General features: G+C 44.7%; 1 pseudogene; it reads right to left on the bottom strand.

Annotated features, from left to right (window-relative positions):
- Positions 1-5,652: 5,652 nt before the first annotated feature.
- The window catches only part of LOC135519849 (F-actin-uncapping protein LRRC16A-like), a 106,835-nt pseudogene continuing 95,821 nt past the window's right edge, over positions 5,653-16,666 (bottom strand).

Here is a 16,666-nt window from a genome sequence, read left to right on the forward strand (position 1 = left end):
GTGTATGAAGGACGTCACGCTGCTTGCTTAGCGTGTACCACTTCCACCCCATGCGGCACATACCAGGCTAGAAAAGGCCTCGGTGAAACGCTCATTCCTTCCACGATAAATGCGAATCCGACCATAATAAACCTGACATTCTGTCTATTTCTCCTGTCACCCCAGTCTGGCTCCCCCTGGTCACCCCAGTCTGGCTCCCATGGTCACCCCAGTCTGGCTCCCCCTGGTCACCCCAGTCTGGCTCCCCCTGGTCACCCCAGTCTGGCTCCCCTGGTCACCCCAGTCTGGCTCCCCCTGGTCACCCCAGTCTGGCTCCCATGGTCACCCCAGTCTGGCTCCCATGGTCACCCCAGTCTGGCTCCCCCTGGTCACCCCAGTCTGGCTCCCCTGGTCACCCCAGTCTGGCTCCCCCTGGTCACCCCAGTCTGGCTCCCCCTGGTCACCCCAGTCTGGCTCCCCTGGTCACCCCAGTCTGGCTCCCCTGGTCACCCCAGTCTGGCTCCCCTGGTCACCCCAGTCTGGCTCCCCCTGGTCACCCCAGTCTGGCTCCCCTGGTCACCCCAGTCTGGCTCCCCCTGGTCACCCCAGTCTGGCTCCCCTGGTCACCCCAGTCTGGCTCCCCCTGGTCACCCCAGTCTGGCTCCCCTGGTCACCCCAGTCTGGCTCCCATGGTCACCCCAGTCTGGCTCCTCTGGTCACCCCAGTCTGGCTCCCCCTGGTCACCCCAGTCTGGCTCCTCTGGTCACCCCAGTCTGGCTCCTCTGGTCACCCCAGTCTGGCTCCCCCTGGTCACCCCAGTCTGGCTCCTCTGATCACCCCAGTCTGGCTCCTCTGGTCACCCCAGTCTGGCTCCTCTGGTCACCCCAGTCTGGCTCCCCCTGGTCACCCCAGTCTGGCTCCTCTGGTCACCCCAGTCTGGCTCCCCCTGGTCACCCCAGTCTGGCTCCTCTGGTCACCCCAGTCTGGCTCCCCCTGGTCACCCCAGTCTGGCTCCAATCTGGTCACCCCAGTTTGGCTAAATCTGGTCACCCCAGTCTGGCTCCCCCAGGTCACCCCAGTCTGGCTCCCCTGGTCACCCCAGTCTGGCTCCCATGGTCACCCCAGTCTGGCTCCTCTGGTCACCCCAGTCTGGCTCCCCCTGGTCACCCCAGTCTGGCTCCTCTGATCACCCCAGTCTGGCTCTTTTGGTCACCCCAGTCTGGCTCCCCCTAATCACCCCAGTCTGGCTCCCAGTGGTCACCCCAGTCTGGCTTTTCTGATCACCCCAGTCTGGCTTTACAATAAGGTCACCCCAGTCTGGCTCCCAACCATTGGTTTTACCCCAGTCTGGCTCCCCTAGTCACCCCAGTCTGGCTCCCATGGTCACCCCAGTCTGGCTCCCCCTGGTCACCCCAGTCTGGCTCCCCCTGGTCACCCCAGTCTGGCTCCCCCTGGTCACCCCAGTCTGGCTCCTCTGGTCACCCCAGTCTGGCTCCCCCTGGTCACCCCAGTCTGGCTCCTCTGGTCACCCCAGTCTGGCTCCTCTGGTCACCCCAGTCTGGCTCCCCCTGGTCACCCCAGTCTGGCTCCTCTGGTCACCCCAGTCTGGCTCCCCATGGTCACCCCAGTCTGGCTCCTCTGGTCACTTATTATATTCAGTCTGGCTCCTCTGGTCACCCCAGTCTGGCTCCCCATGGTCACCCCAGTCTGGCTTAAACTCTGGTCACCCCAGTCTGGCTCCTGGTCACCCCAGTCTGGCTCCTCTGGTCACCCCAGTCTGGCTTGGCATCCGTGTCAACAGGCAGAGCACACATATAAGAAGCTATGTCACTTAACATATTATTCAACACTGATTCAAAACATATCAATGTGTCATCAAAGATCTGTAACAAATCTCATTTATATTCATGTTGTAATTTAATATACAATTATTTTCATTTGGTATAAATATTATACTACATGAAGGAATGTCCACAACCAGTATTATACTATTTAATGAAACATGTTATATTCATGTATGTAATTTAACAAAATAAATATTCATGAGTAACAACATGGAGTCATTTTTCATGTATGAATTAAACATACAGTTTATAGTAAAATGTAACTTTTACAGATATGATCAGGCAAATATATCAATGTTTCTTTTGTCATAAAAATAAAATAATTCAACTAATTCATCAGTTTATAAGAAGAAAACAGTCATGTAAAGAATAAGAATGTAAAACATAAATGGACACATATTTATTCTGCATTAATTAAACATACGTATTATTTACAATAAGGACAAGAAATACAATATTATCACCAAATTAAACATTGTTTTATATTCAATAAATTACATAATTTAAAATATTTTAGTAGTTATATAGTACATAGTAATATAATTTGTGTAACATACAGTATTATATTACATGTATGTAATTAAACATACAGTATTATATTCATGTATGTAATTAACATACAGTATTATACTACATGTATGTAATTAAACATACAGTATTATATTCATGTATGTAATTTAACATACAATATTATACTACATGCATGTAATTAAACATACAGTATTATATTCATGTATGTAATTAAACATACAGTATTATATTCATGTATGTAATTTAACATACAGTATTATTATATGTAACTAACATGTATGTAATTAAACATACAGTATTATATTCATGTATGTAATTTAACATACAGTATTATATTCATGTATGTAATTTAACATACAGTATTATATTCATGTATGTAATTAAACATACAGTATTATATTAATGTATGTAACTTAACATACATTATTATACTACATGTATGTAATTAAACATATAATATTATATTCATGTATGTAACTTAACATACAGTATTATATTCATGTATGTAATTTAACATACAGTATTATATTCATGTATGTAACTTAACATACAGTATTATATTCATGTATGTAATTAAACATACAGTATTATACTACACATACAGTACACCACACATGCATATCAGACACACACATTCAGCAGTAATCCCCCTGCCTGAGAGACTCCCTCTCTTCCTTATTTAACTCTGAAGGATTCTACGTAACATGTCGTTCCACGGTTTTATTGTTTCATAGAACCAAACAGAAGACAGACAGCTGCTCTTTATCCCCAAACAGAAAGAATAAAATACAAGCCGGAGAAATCCAAACCAACCGAAACAGTTAACCAGAGGGGTTATCCTACGAAGCATGCTAGATCTACTCAGGGTCTTTCTAAAGCTAACCAGCTTCAGCGAGCTTCACATCCCAGTTTGGGCGTCATGTGTACCTAACGCCGGTGGATATTGCTTTTACGCCTGCCGCTGACTCTGGAAGGCTTGTATAAACTGCTTGCGCGTGCATGTCGCACGTGGCTCGTCGAACGGCGAACTCTTCATCGCTACAATGCTGAAACATCAATCCGTGGGCGACTCAGTGCAACATTTTCATTCGTGCAGAAATCAAGAGAAAATAAAAGTTATTTTGGAAATTCAACAGGTTGTGGTGTGAAATTGGCTTTTAGAAGTGCCTTTATTTTATCACTCATCATTAATGCGTTTTAATTTTTTTAAAAATTATTTATCATTAATTAGTCTTTATTTTATAACTTATCATTAGTGCCGTCTTTGGTGTGCTTATTTTTAATTTCACCTTTATTTAACTAGCAAGTCAAAGAACAACCAATGACGGCAGGAACAGTGGGATAACTGCCTGTTCAGGGCAACCTTCCGGTTACTAGTCCAATGCTCTAACCACTAGGCTACCCTGCAGCCCCAATGCCAACAACCCACCCCCCCACCCCCTATCGATAAAATAGTATTATGGAGTCATACAGAAGTGTTAATGGGGGTGAAGTTTAGAACGCATTCCTTCATTACTAAATGTGAAATGTTATATATTTTAACATTACTATTTTTTAACACACAAAAAAAAATCATATTTAAAATCAGTCGTCTTCCTCAAATGAAGGGGATGATGACACAGTCTTTGTGAGAGGGAGGGAATCTGATTGATCATTTAATTCAAGGTAAGTGGAGTTAGCCTGCCCCGGAGAGGGTTAGTTGTGGAGGATTCGTTGCCATAGAAATGGACCTTTGCTAAAAGGTGAGCTGCTTTCTCATCACCGGTTATCCCGAGTTCAACTCATAGTGACCTTGCTACCTGCTTCGTAGTTCACCCCTCAGGGTCCTGTTCAGTAGAGAGCGTAATAAACTAAAACAAGTGTTTCTTATTGGACAAGCTCAGGTCATTTACCTCCCTGTTTCAGTCAGTTTAGTTCCGTTATCTGCCTACTGAACTAGGCCCCAGGTGGACGGGTTCATGGAATGCGATGCATTCACAGCATTCAACCCAGTCCCAGACATCGGGAACACGTGTTGCCGTGACGTCACGTTCCGACCGAGTTCGCCAACCCTTCCAACCCTAGTTCGCCAACCCTTCAGTCCAAAGCCATGATTTACAGGTCGTGGAGAAAATAAACTACTGGCAGCGAGGCAGCAAACGAAGACCAATTGAAAGGTGCCGAGGTCAGGACATGACCCCTAGTTGTCGGGCCCTGACTGACTAGACAGTAGGGTTTCGGATGAATTCCATTTCAATTCCAGTCAATCCAGAAACTAAACAAATTCCAATTTAAAAACATTCTGATTGAAAAGCAGTGAAGAGAAATGGAAATGTAATTTCAGTTTACTTCCTGAATTGCTGGACAGGTTTGAAAACGTCCGTCTGTCCACATGAAGCAGTCAGGTCCTGAATTAGGAGCCATTTGATGCTGCCTGCAGAAAAGCCCCGAGCTGGAGTCCCATCCATGTCCGGATTTCACTTAGCATGGATACCAATCTAGTGAAACAGATATTCAGTGTGGATTCCAGGCTAGCTTTTACTGGCATGGATACCAATCTGAATAGTGAAACAGATATTCAGTGTGGATTCCAGGCTAGCTTTTACTGGCATGGATACCAATCTGAATAGTGAAACAGATATTCAGTGTGGATTCCAGGCTAGCTTTTACTGGCATGGATACCAATCTGAATAGTGAAACAGATATTCAGTGTGGATTCCAGGCTAGCTTTTACTGGCATGGATACCAATCTGAATAGTGAAAAAGATATTCAGTGTGGATTCCAGGCTAGCTTTTACTGGCATGACAGTACACCACTTCACATCCCAATATAAACACAGGGGCCATGACATAGTACACACATGGCACACAAAGCCATGATGACATAGTACACACATGGCCAAACTGATGATGACATAAACCATGATGACATAGTACACACATGTGATGACATAGTACACACATGTCCAAACCATGATGACACATGGCCAAACCATGATGACATAGTACACACATGGCCAAACCATGATGACATAGTACACACCTGTCCAAACCATGATGACATGGTACACACATGGCCAAACCATGATGACATAGTACACACATGTCCAAACCATGATGACATAGTACACACATGTCCAAACCATGATGACATAGTACACACATGTCCAAGCCATGATGACATAGTACTACAAACATGGCCAAACCATGATGACATAGTACACACATGTCCAAACCATGATGACATGGTACACACATGGATGACCAAGCCAAACCATGATGACATAGTACACACATGTCCAAACCATGTCCAAAAACCATGATGACATAGTACACACATGTCCAAGCCATGATGACATAGTACACACATGGCCAAGCCATGATGACATAGTACACACATGGCCAAACCATGATGACATAGTACACACATGTCCAAGCCATGAGATATCTGAGTCATGTAAAGGAATGTCCCTCTCCTTCCCCCTTCAGAAAATGTGTTGTTTATGATCCACAGTGACTTAACACACGACAGTGCATCATCATAACAGTGATTTAGCCGTATTCATCTTGGTATTACTGAGTTTAGTGAAAGTGTTCAACAGTCCTATCATAGTGAAACACTTCACATGGGGTTACTCTGCCCGACAGTCTTTAGACATACGGTCGTCGCTTTCTGATCCCTGACATCAGATATACTGAGATGACAGGCAGGTACAATGCACCTGTCATTCATTGAGAGTTTAGTTTCTCATATAAAAATAAAGTCTTTGTCGGCCTCTTCTCCAGATCGGGGAGACTTTCTCCCCGGTGCCTTGTCTCTGTCAGGGTTGGGGGATTGGTCCTTGGGTTTGGAGCCGTTGTCCTCAGAGTTGTGGCGGTGGGGGCTCTGGCGATTGGCAGGGTCCGACACTGAGCCTGGTTTCACTGCTGAGGAGAAGAGGACAGGAGCTGGTTATGAGAATGAACAGTAGAGGGCGCCAAAAAACAACCTTATCTGAAAACAAACGGTTTGATTTCTGTTTTAATCTCCATTTCTACCTCATCAGTGCTAAAAATGAGTCAAAATAACACTTCTAGATAGTAACTCGGGAAAGACGAATCAATCCAACACATTTTCTAAAGAAAAGCAAGCACATTTTCCAACTGGCATCAAGCACCAAGACATGTTCTAAAAATATGAACGTTTCCCATGTGAAGCCTGGATAACTTTCTGCCTCAGGTGCCAGATGGAGAAAGTTCAGTAGGCCATATTTTAGATTCATTTTGGTAAAAGCTCCCTTCAATTATAAGCCATCACTATCAATCAAATCACGTCCAGAAGCTCCAATAATGAATCTCACTGCAGTCTGACCTGAACTACGGGACAAGATGAGAGATTATAAAAGATACAAGTGAGAGAGGAGGAGGGAAAGGGAGAACTTCTTCTAACCAGAACAGGGGAGGGACTTCCTGCTCTTGTGCTCGCCCACTTCCTGTTCGGTGCTGGTAGGTGATTGGCAGGCGTGTCGGGCTCTGAGATTGGCTTGTCAGCTTCCTGATCAGAATCAAACACACTACCGTCTTCTGTTGGAACATTCACTAGGGAGAGGGTGGAGGGAGGGAGGCTGGACTTTAGTGCTCGTTGATCAATTAGCCATTCAATTAGCCATTCAATTAGCCATTCAATTAGCCATTCAATTAGCCACAGGGCCAAGCCGATTGGGGCATTGTCATTCATTCTAATTTGTCTTTCAGCACATCTGGGCTGCTAAAAATAGAATACAAGTAGGCAATGTGTGGTTCTTTTTTGATGGAGTTTGTAAAGAATGAGTAGCCTATCAATAACAGATCAATAACAGATCAATAACATATCAATAACAGATCGATAACAGATCGATAACATATCAATAACAGATCGATAACAGATCAATAACAGATCGATAACAGATCAATAACATATCGATAACATATCGATAACAGATCAATAACAGATCAATAACATATCGATAACAGATTGGTAATAGATCGATAACAGATCAATAACATATTGATAACAGATCAATAACAGATCAATAACATATCGATAACAGATTGATAATAGATCGATAACAGATCGATAACATATCAATAACATATCAATAACAGATTGATAGATTCAATCTTGATCCATAGAACATGATTTAAATTTCCTCACTAGCACTGGGGGTGAAGAGTGGTCTGTGGTGTCCTCAGTGACTGTTCATAGGAGTAATGATGCTGCGCAATAGAATGTGTAGTAGAGTGTGTAGTAGACTGTGTAGTTGTGTAGTAGACTGTGTAGTAGTGTAGTAGAGTGTGTAGTAAACTCTAGCCTATCTATCGATGAGGAAAACCACAGAGATACAGTGCCTTGCGAAAGTATTCGGCCCCCTTGAACTTTGCGACCTTTTGCCACATTTCAGGCTTCAAACATAAAGATATAAAACTGTATTTTTTTGTGAAGAATCAACAACAAGTGGGACACAATCATGAAGTGGAACGACATTTATTGGATATTTCAAACTTTTTTAACAAATCAAAAATGGAAAAATTGGGCGTGCAAAATTATTCAGCCCCCTTAAGTTAATACTTTGTAGTGCCACCTTTTGCTGCGATTACAGCTGTAAGTCGCTTGGGGTATGTCTCTATCAGTTTTGCACATCGAGAGACTGAAATTTTTTCCCATTCCTCCTTGCAAAACAGCTCGAGCTCAGTGAGGTTGGATGGAGAGCATTTGTGAACAGCAGTTTTCAGTTCTTTCCACAGATTCTCGATTGGATTCAGGTCTGGACTTTGACTTGGCCATTCTAACACCTGGATATGTTTATTTTTGAACCATTCCATTGTAGATTTTGCTTTATGTTTTGGATCATTGTCTTGTTGGAAGACAAATCTCCGTCCCAGTCTCAGGTCTTTTGCAGACTCCATCAGGTTTTCTTCCAGAATGGTCCTGTATTTGGCTCCATCCAAAATCCCATCAATTTTAACCATCTTCCCTGTCCCTGCTGAAGAAAAGCAGGCCCAAACCATGATGCTGCCACCACCATGTTTGACAGTGGGGATGGTGTGGTCAGGGTGATGCGCTGTGTTGCTTTTACGCCAAACATAATGTTTTGCATTGTTGCCAAAAAGTTCAATTTTGGTTTCATCTGACCATAGCACCTTCTTCCACATGTTTGGTGTGTCTCCCAGGTGGCTTGTGGCAAACTTTAAACGACACTTTTTATGGATATCTTTAAGAAATGGCTTTCTTCTTGCCACTCTTCCATAAAGGCCAGATTTGTGCAATATATGACTGATTGTTGTCCTATGGACAGAGTCTCCCACCTCAGCTGTAGATCTCTGCAGTTCATCCAGAGTGATCATGTGCCTCTTGGCTGCATCTCTGATCAGTCTTCTCCTTGTATGAGCTGAAGGTTTAGAGGGACGGCCAGGTCTTGGTAGATTTGCAGTGGTCTGATACTCCTTCCATTTCAATATTATCGCTTGCACAGTGCTCCTTGGGATGTTTAAAGCTTGGGAAATCTTTTTGTATCCAAATCCGGCGTTAAACTTCTTCACAACAGTATCTCGGACCTGCCTGGTGTGTTCCTTGTTCTTCATGATGCTCTCTGCGCTTTTAACGGACCTCTGAGACTATCACAGTGCAGGTGCATTTATACGGAGACTTGATTACACACAGGTGGATTGTATTTATCATCATTAGTCATTTAGGTCAACATTGGATCATTCAGAGATCCTCACTGAACTTCTGGAGAGAGTTTGCTGCACTGAAAGTAAAGGGGCTGAATAATTTTGCACGCCCAATTTTTCAGTTTTTGATTTGTTAAAAAAGTTTGAAATATCCAATAAATGTCGTTCCACTTCATGATTGTGTCCCACTTGTTGTTGATTCTTCACAAAAACATACAGTTTTATATCTTTATGTTTGAAGCCTGAAATGTGGCAAAAGGTCGCAAAGTTCAAGGGGGCCGAATACTTTCGCAAGGCACTGTAAATCCTAGCCTATCTCTCTATGAGGAAAACCACATAGATAAACTCTAGCCTATCTCTCTATGAGGAAAACCACATAGATAAACTCTAGCCTATCTCTCTATGAGGAAAACCACATAGATAAATCCTGGCCTATCTATCGATGAGGAAAACCACAGAGATAAATCCTAGCCTATCTATCGATGAGGAAAACCACAGAGATAAATCCTAGCCTATCTCTCTATGAGGAAAACCACAGAGATAAACTCTAGCTTATCTATCTATGAGATAAACTCTAGCCTATCTATCGATGAGGAAAACCACAGAGATAAACTCTAGCCTATCTATCGATGAGGAAAACCACAGAGATAAACTCTAGCCTATCTCTCTATGAGGAAAACCACAGAGATAAACTCTAGCCTATCTATCGATGAAGAAAACCACAGAGATAAACTCTAGCCTATCTATCGAGGAAAACCATAAACTCTAGAGAGATAAACCAGCATCTATCGATGAGGAAAACCACAGAGGTAAATCCTAGCCTATCTATCGATGAGGAAAACAGTAATCTATGAAGGATTAATGATATCTATCTTCAAGACAAAGGCTGCGTTCAAAATGACAGTTTATGAGACGATTCACTTGGAATAAGATGGAATGGCAATCTGAACAAAAATGGAGCCAAGATTTAGTTGTAACTGTGATTGTGCATTATGTTCTATGCAGTAAGGATAATATATGCTGGTGTCAGACACATCTCTCTCTCTACTGAGAACAGATACAGTTTGAGGGAAACAGAGGCCTGCGCTTTAGGGCTAAACAGCCTCTCCTTCCAGGCTTCCTCAAACGCAAAGTGATGAACGACACCTGGAAGTATGATAGTGTGTGACTCGGTCTGTTCCTACCTGGATGGGTAAAGGTAACCTACCTGCCTGAGCAGAGGGGTTTTTGGTGCTCCCCGTGCCCCCCAGTAGAGGACTGCCCTGCCCCTCCTTGTCCTTGTCCAAGGGGACCCTCTTCAGGCTGTAAGGCAGCATTGTCCCCTTGGGAGACACATTCCCTCCAGGAGAGTCACAGACCTCATCTGGCAGACAGAAAGAGAACCAGTATCAGAACTACACCAAGGTTTCTATTGTCCCAAAACTAGGACAGGTGTGTGTCAAATTTCCAGGTTAAAGATATATCATTTATTGTTGTTTACGTAGTTGATGACTGCGACAGGAAGCCAGATTAGTTGACATCCTAGGTGAAGATCTGTGGTCTGTTGAAAGGCAGAAGGTGTCCAGCCTCAGACCCCAGAATATTACTATTACACTATCACTAGATCTTTAACAGATGTAACATCCAGGGGCTAGATAGTTCTAGATCTTTAACAGATGTAACATCCAGGGGCTAGATAGTTCTAGATCTTTAACAGATGTAACATCCAGGGGCTAGATAGTTCTAGATCTTTAACAGATGTAACATCCAGGGGCTAGATAGTTCTAGATCTTTAACAGATGTAACATCCAGGGGCTAGATAGTTCTAGATCTTTAACAGATGTAACATCCAGGGGCTAGATAGTTCTAGATCTTTAACAGATGTAACATCCAGGGGCTAGATAGTTCTAGATCTTTAACAGATTTAACATCCAGGGGCTAGATAGTTCTAGATCTTTAACAGATTTAACATCCAGGGGCTAGATAGTTCTAGATCTTTAACAGATGTAACATCCAGGGGCTAGATAGTTCTAGATCTTTAATATCCAGGGGCTCGATAGTTCTAGATCTTTAACAGATGTAATTTCCAGGGGCTAGATAGTTCTAGATCTTTAACAGCTTTAACATCCAGGATCTAGATAGTTCTAGATCTTTAACATCCAGGGGCTAGATAGTTCTAGATATTTAATATCCAGGGGCTCGATAGTTCTAGATCTTTAACATCCAGGGGCCTGATCGTTCTAGATATTTAACATCCAGGGGCTAGATAGTTCTAGATCTTTAACATCCAGGAGCTAGATAGTTCTAGATCTTTAACATCCAGGGGCTAGATAGTTCTAGATCTTTAACATCCAGGGGCCTGATAGTTCTAGATCTTTAACAGATTTAACATTCAGGGGCTAGATAGTTCTAGATCTTTAACATCCAGGGGCTGATAGTTCTAGATCTTTAACAGATTTAACATCCAGGGGCTAGATAGTTCTAGATCTTTAACATCCAGGGGCCTGATAGTTCTAGATCTTTAACATCCAGGGGCTAGATAGTTCTAGATCTTTAACAGATTTAACATCCAGGGGCTAGATAGTTCTAGATCTTTAACATCCAGGGGCCTGATAGTTCTAGATCTTTAACATCCAGGGGCCTGATATTTCTAGATCTTTAACATACAGGGGCCTGATAGTTCTAGATCTGTAACATCCAGGGGCTAGATAGTTCTAGATCTTTAACATCCAGGGGGCTGATAGTTCTAGATCTTTAACATCCAGGGGCTGATAGTTCTAGATCTTTAACAGATTTAACATCCAGGGGCCTCCATACCACAGGAATAAAACACATATATATTTTGTTTATCTGATCCATACTGTATCTATGCTCCTGGCTGTTCACTATACCACAGGAATACAACTCAAATACAGTATCAATCTGTGTTATGTAAATGCTCCATACTCTACCAACAGGGCCTAAAATGAACACACACCACCTGCCAGATGTGAGTCTATCTCACCAGCCACTGTGGAGGGAGGTTGGTCCACAGTGCGTTTGGGAATAAATATAGTCAAGTATGATCACATTTATAGTCAAATAAATGCTGCAGTAGCTGTTTTCAAAATATTTTGGGTCCATTTTGTTTCATAGCTGGTAAATGAATTGCACAAAGTCAAAGAACTACAAATCCTATATAGCCTATTCCACCTCGCGCTGCAACACTGCCTGGCTGGGGTGAAGAGTTGAGGGAAATATTCATCTTTAGAAGCGCTGCGGACAAGGCCTAAAAGTTGGTCTTATTTACTTGAAACTAAAGTCTACTGAAGAGAGACTTTATCCTTGTGTTTCTTGACTATTTACGTTGTTTTGTTTCATAAGCCATGTTTGTTTTTCTATGTTTGAGTTTCAACAGCTGGAGAAGAGAAGGCAACGCGTCTACTAGTCAGACTCAATCTCACAGGCACTAACATGACTGACATCACGCTACCACGGTAACCTCCCGCCCTTAAAGGGAATAAAAAAACAATTATTCAATAAACCACATGAGTTACTTCTTACTAGTAATATATGTGCTGTTTAAGAAGCATTACAAAGAAGGCTTGTCTGTTTTTGTGTGTGTTTTGTTAGTGTAATTTTAAATTAAATAACAACATTTTGTCTGGTAGATTTTGTTTATCTACCTGCCCCAGTGGCTGGTGGACCAAATGTTATACCCTGTCTACCAATTCTCCTGGCTGTTATCCATACTAATGGAAGGATATAAGAATGTCTAGTATATCTGTACATCTCAATGCTCCCTATTACAGGCCTACCTATGCTCCTGCTACTGCCGGTGCGCGGCTTCTGAAGGATGGAGGGTCGGGCAGCGAGGGCTGGCTTGGGGCCCTGAAGAGGGGGCTTAGGACTGGAACTTAGGACTGAGGTAATGCGGTTCCTAGGGACCGTTTCTGGTTTGGACTCCCCACCGCGAGGGCTCTTCTCTGGGGAGCCGACCACCACCACCCCCTCTGCCTTGGAGCCACCTGGAGACCTGCTCTCTGTTGGGATAGGCTGGCCCTTCACTGCTCACACACATAATCAAATCAAAATGTTAATTTGTCACATGCGCCGAATACAACAGGTGTAGGTAGACCTTACAGTGAAATGCTGAATACAACAGGTGTAGTAGACCTTACAGGGAAATGCTGAATACAACAGGTGTAGGTAGACCTTACAGTGAAATGCTGAATACAACAGGTTTAGACCTTACAGTGAAGTGCTTACTTACAAGCCCTTAACCAGCAATGTAGTTTTAAGAAAAATAGGTGTTAAGAAATAATTTACTAAAATAAATTGAAGTAAAAAAAATAAATACAAAAAAATAGATAAATAAAAAATAATTACGGAGCAACAATAAAATAACAATAGCTATTTGGTCGGACATACACGGCCATTCACGGGACACACAGAAAGGCAACAAGTCACACAAATGATTCACAAACGATTCACAAATGATTCACAAAACAAGTCTTCTGGTTCAGTCACTAACTGTGCTAATAACTTCATTACCTTCAGTCACGGTCACATGCAAACACATGCATGAGCTCATGTCCAAGATAAGCTTCAATTTGACCGTCTAAATCAAGGCAGTCAGGGTGAATCGATAAACATCTGCGGTTCAGGAAATATGGTCTCCCACGTCATGTGATTCCCACTCTGTAAACATAAACAAGCCAGGAGAGATGCACTCACCGCTGCCACTGCTGTCTGGACTGGACGACTGGTCATACTGGTCCTGGAGGAGACAGACAGACAACCCTGGGGGTTCAGTCACAGCATCTACTGTAGATCGACCTCCTACTAGTGTGGACGTTACTGTCTCCTATCGACTTAGCGTCCCAGCTTGCTCTTAGAATACAATAAGTGTCGTGCTGTATTTATTTCCAGCAGCAGGTGGCGCTGTAGTGTAACAGAGTGGCTGGGCTGAGGTCCAGCCATACAGCTCAGCACCATGACCCCGCCAACAGATGGCACATGACAGGTCGCTTGGAGTTTGCCAAAAGGCTCCTAAAGGATTCTCAGACCATGAGAAACAAGATTCGCTGGTCTGATGAAACCAAGATTGAACTCTTTGGCCTGAATGCCAAGTGTCACATCTGGAGGAAACCTGTCACCATCGCTATGGTGAAGCATGTTGGTGTCAGCGTCATGCTGTGGGGATGTTTTTCAGCGGCAGGGACTGAGAGACTAGTCAGGATCGAGGGAAAGATGAACAGAGCAACGTACAGAGAGATCCTTGAAGAAAACCTGCTGAAAATAGCTGTGCAGCGACGCTCCCCATCCAACCTGACAGAGCTTGAGAGGATCTGCAGAGAAGAATGGGAGAAACTCCCCAAATGCAGGTGTGCCAAGCTTGTAGTGTCATACCCAAGAAGACTCGAGGCTGTAATCGTTGCCAAAGGTGCTTCAACAGATTAGGGCCTAATTAATTTAATTCAATGGAATGATTTCCTGATTTGAATTGTAACTCAGTAAAATAGTTTAAACTATGCTTACATTTTTGTTCAGTATATAAACCAGTACAGACAGTTACAGTAATATATTACTTTTGATTCACCAGTACAGACAGATGTAGTAACAGTAATATATTACTTTTGGGTCTCCAGTACTGACTGATGTAGTTACAGTAATATATTACTCCTGATTCACCGGTACAGACAGATGTAGTAACATTAATATATTACTTTTGGTTCGCCACGGGCAGATGTAGTTACAGTAATATATTACTTTTGATTCACCAGTGCTGACTGATGTAGTTATAGCAATACATTACTTTTGATTCTGCAGTACTGACCTTATGTGATCCGAAGGTCCGTCTCTCCTGCTTGGCCTTCATCTCCGCCAGGAGTCCAGTCCCCATCACCTGCACCCCGTAGCGCCTCCCCCCCTGGGGACTACCCTTACTGTCCCCCTCTGACACCTCATCCATAGAGTCTGGGGTCCGTAGCTCCTCAGACCGGTCTGAGCTGCTGCTGCACTCTAGGGGTTGGGTGAGCTGGCTGGGATTAGTGGGCTGGGTCTTGGCCTCCTTGACCTTGGTTGGTGGTTCTGGAGCTTGGCTCTTCAGGGAGGCCTTAGGGGAGGAAGGCCCCTCGGGGACAGTGGTTACTGGAGCTGGGGTTTGGGCTGGAGCAGACTGGTTCTTCTCTGACTTGTCTTTGTCTGAAGACTTGTCTTTGTCTGAAGACTTGGAGGTGCGAGACTTGATGAGGTTGAGGAAACCTCCTTTACTCCTCTTCTTCTCCCCGTCCTGGGAGTCTGAACTCTTTAGGGAACGTCTGAGAGGAGGAAGGAGGGGGAAGGAGAGAGGGGGGAGTGAGAGAGAGAGGGAGAGAGAGAGGAGTGAGAGACGGAGAGAGGGGGGAGTGAGAGGGAGAGAGAGAGAGGAGTGAGAGACGGAGAGAGGGGGGAGTGAGAGAGAGAGAGAGAGAGAGAGAGGGGGGAGTGAGAGAGAGAGGGAGAGAGAGAGGAGTGAGAGACGGGGGAGTGAGAGAGAGGGAGAGAGAGAGAGGAGTGAGAGACGGAGAGAGGGGGAGAGAGAGAGAGAGAGAGAGAGAGTGAGAGACGGAGAGAGGGGGGAGTGAGAGAGAGAGGGAGAGAGAGAGGAGTGAGAGACGGGGGAGTGAGAGAGAGGGAGAGAGAGAGGAGTGAGAGACGGAGAGAGGGGGGAGTGAGAGAGAGAGGGAGAGAGAGAGGAGTGAGAGACGGAGAGAGGGGGGAGTGAGAGAGAGGGAGAGAGAGAGGAGTGAGAGACGGAGAGAGGGGGAGTGAGAGAGAGAGGGAGAGAGAGAGGAGTGAGAGACAGAGAGAGGGGGAGTGAGAGAGTGAGAGGGAGAGCAAAAGAGAGGAGTGGGAGAGAGAGTGAGGGGAGTAAGAGAGAGAGGGAGAGTGAGAGAGAGAGGAGAGAGCGGAGATGAGAGGGGGAGTGAGAGAGAGGAGAGAGGGGAGTGAGAGAGGAGAGAGGGAGGAGGAGAGAGAGAGAGGGGGAGAGCGAGAGAGAGAGGGAGTGAGAGACGGAGAGAGGGGGAGGGGGAGGGAGAGAGAGAGGGAGAGGAGAGAGGGGGAGTGAGAGAGAGAGAGGGAGAGAGAGAGAAGAGAGGGGGAGTGAAAGAGAGGGAGTGAGAGAGAGAGAGAGGAGAGAGGGGAGAGAGAGAGGGAGAGGAGAGAGAGAGGAGAGAGAGAGAGAGGAGAGAGACGGAGGGGGGGAGTGAGAGAGAGGAGAGAGGAGAGAGAGGGAGAGAGAAGGAGAGAGAGGGAGAGCAAGAGAGGAGAGAGAGAGAGAGAGAGGGGGAGAGAGAGAGAGAAGAGAGGGAGAGAGAGGGGAGTGAGAGAGAGGAGAGAGAGAGGAGAGACAGAGAGGAGGGAGGAGAGAGGAGAGAGAGAGGGAGAGCGAAGAGAGGGGAGTGAGAGACGGAGAGAGGGGGAGTGAGAGAGAGAGGGAGAGAGAGAGGGGTGAGAGAGACGGAGAGAGGGGGAGTGAGTGAGAGAGAGGGAGAGAGAGAGAGAGGAGTGAGAGACAGAGGGAGAGGGGGAGTGAGAGAGAGAGGGGGAGAGAGAGAGGAGGAGAGAGAGGAGAGAGGAGGGGGGGAGTGAGAGAGAGAGGGAGAGAGGGAGAAAGTTAACCTGTTCAATATAAACAT

Source organism: Oncorhynchus masou, chromosome 29, assembly GCF_036934945.1.
Source record: "Oncorhynchus masou masou isolate Uvic2021 chromosome 29, UVic_Omas_1.1, whole genome shotgun sequence".
Lineage (NCBI taxonomy): Eukaryota > Metazoa > Chordata > Actinopteri > Salmoniformes > Salmonidae > Oncorhynchus > Oncorhynchus masou.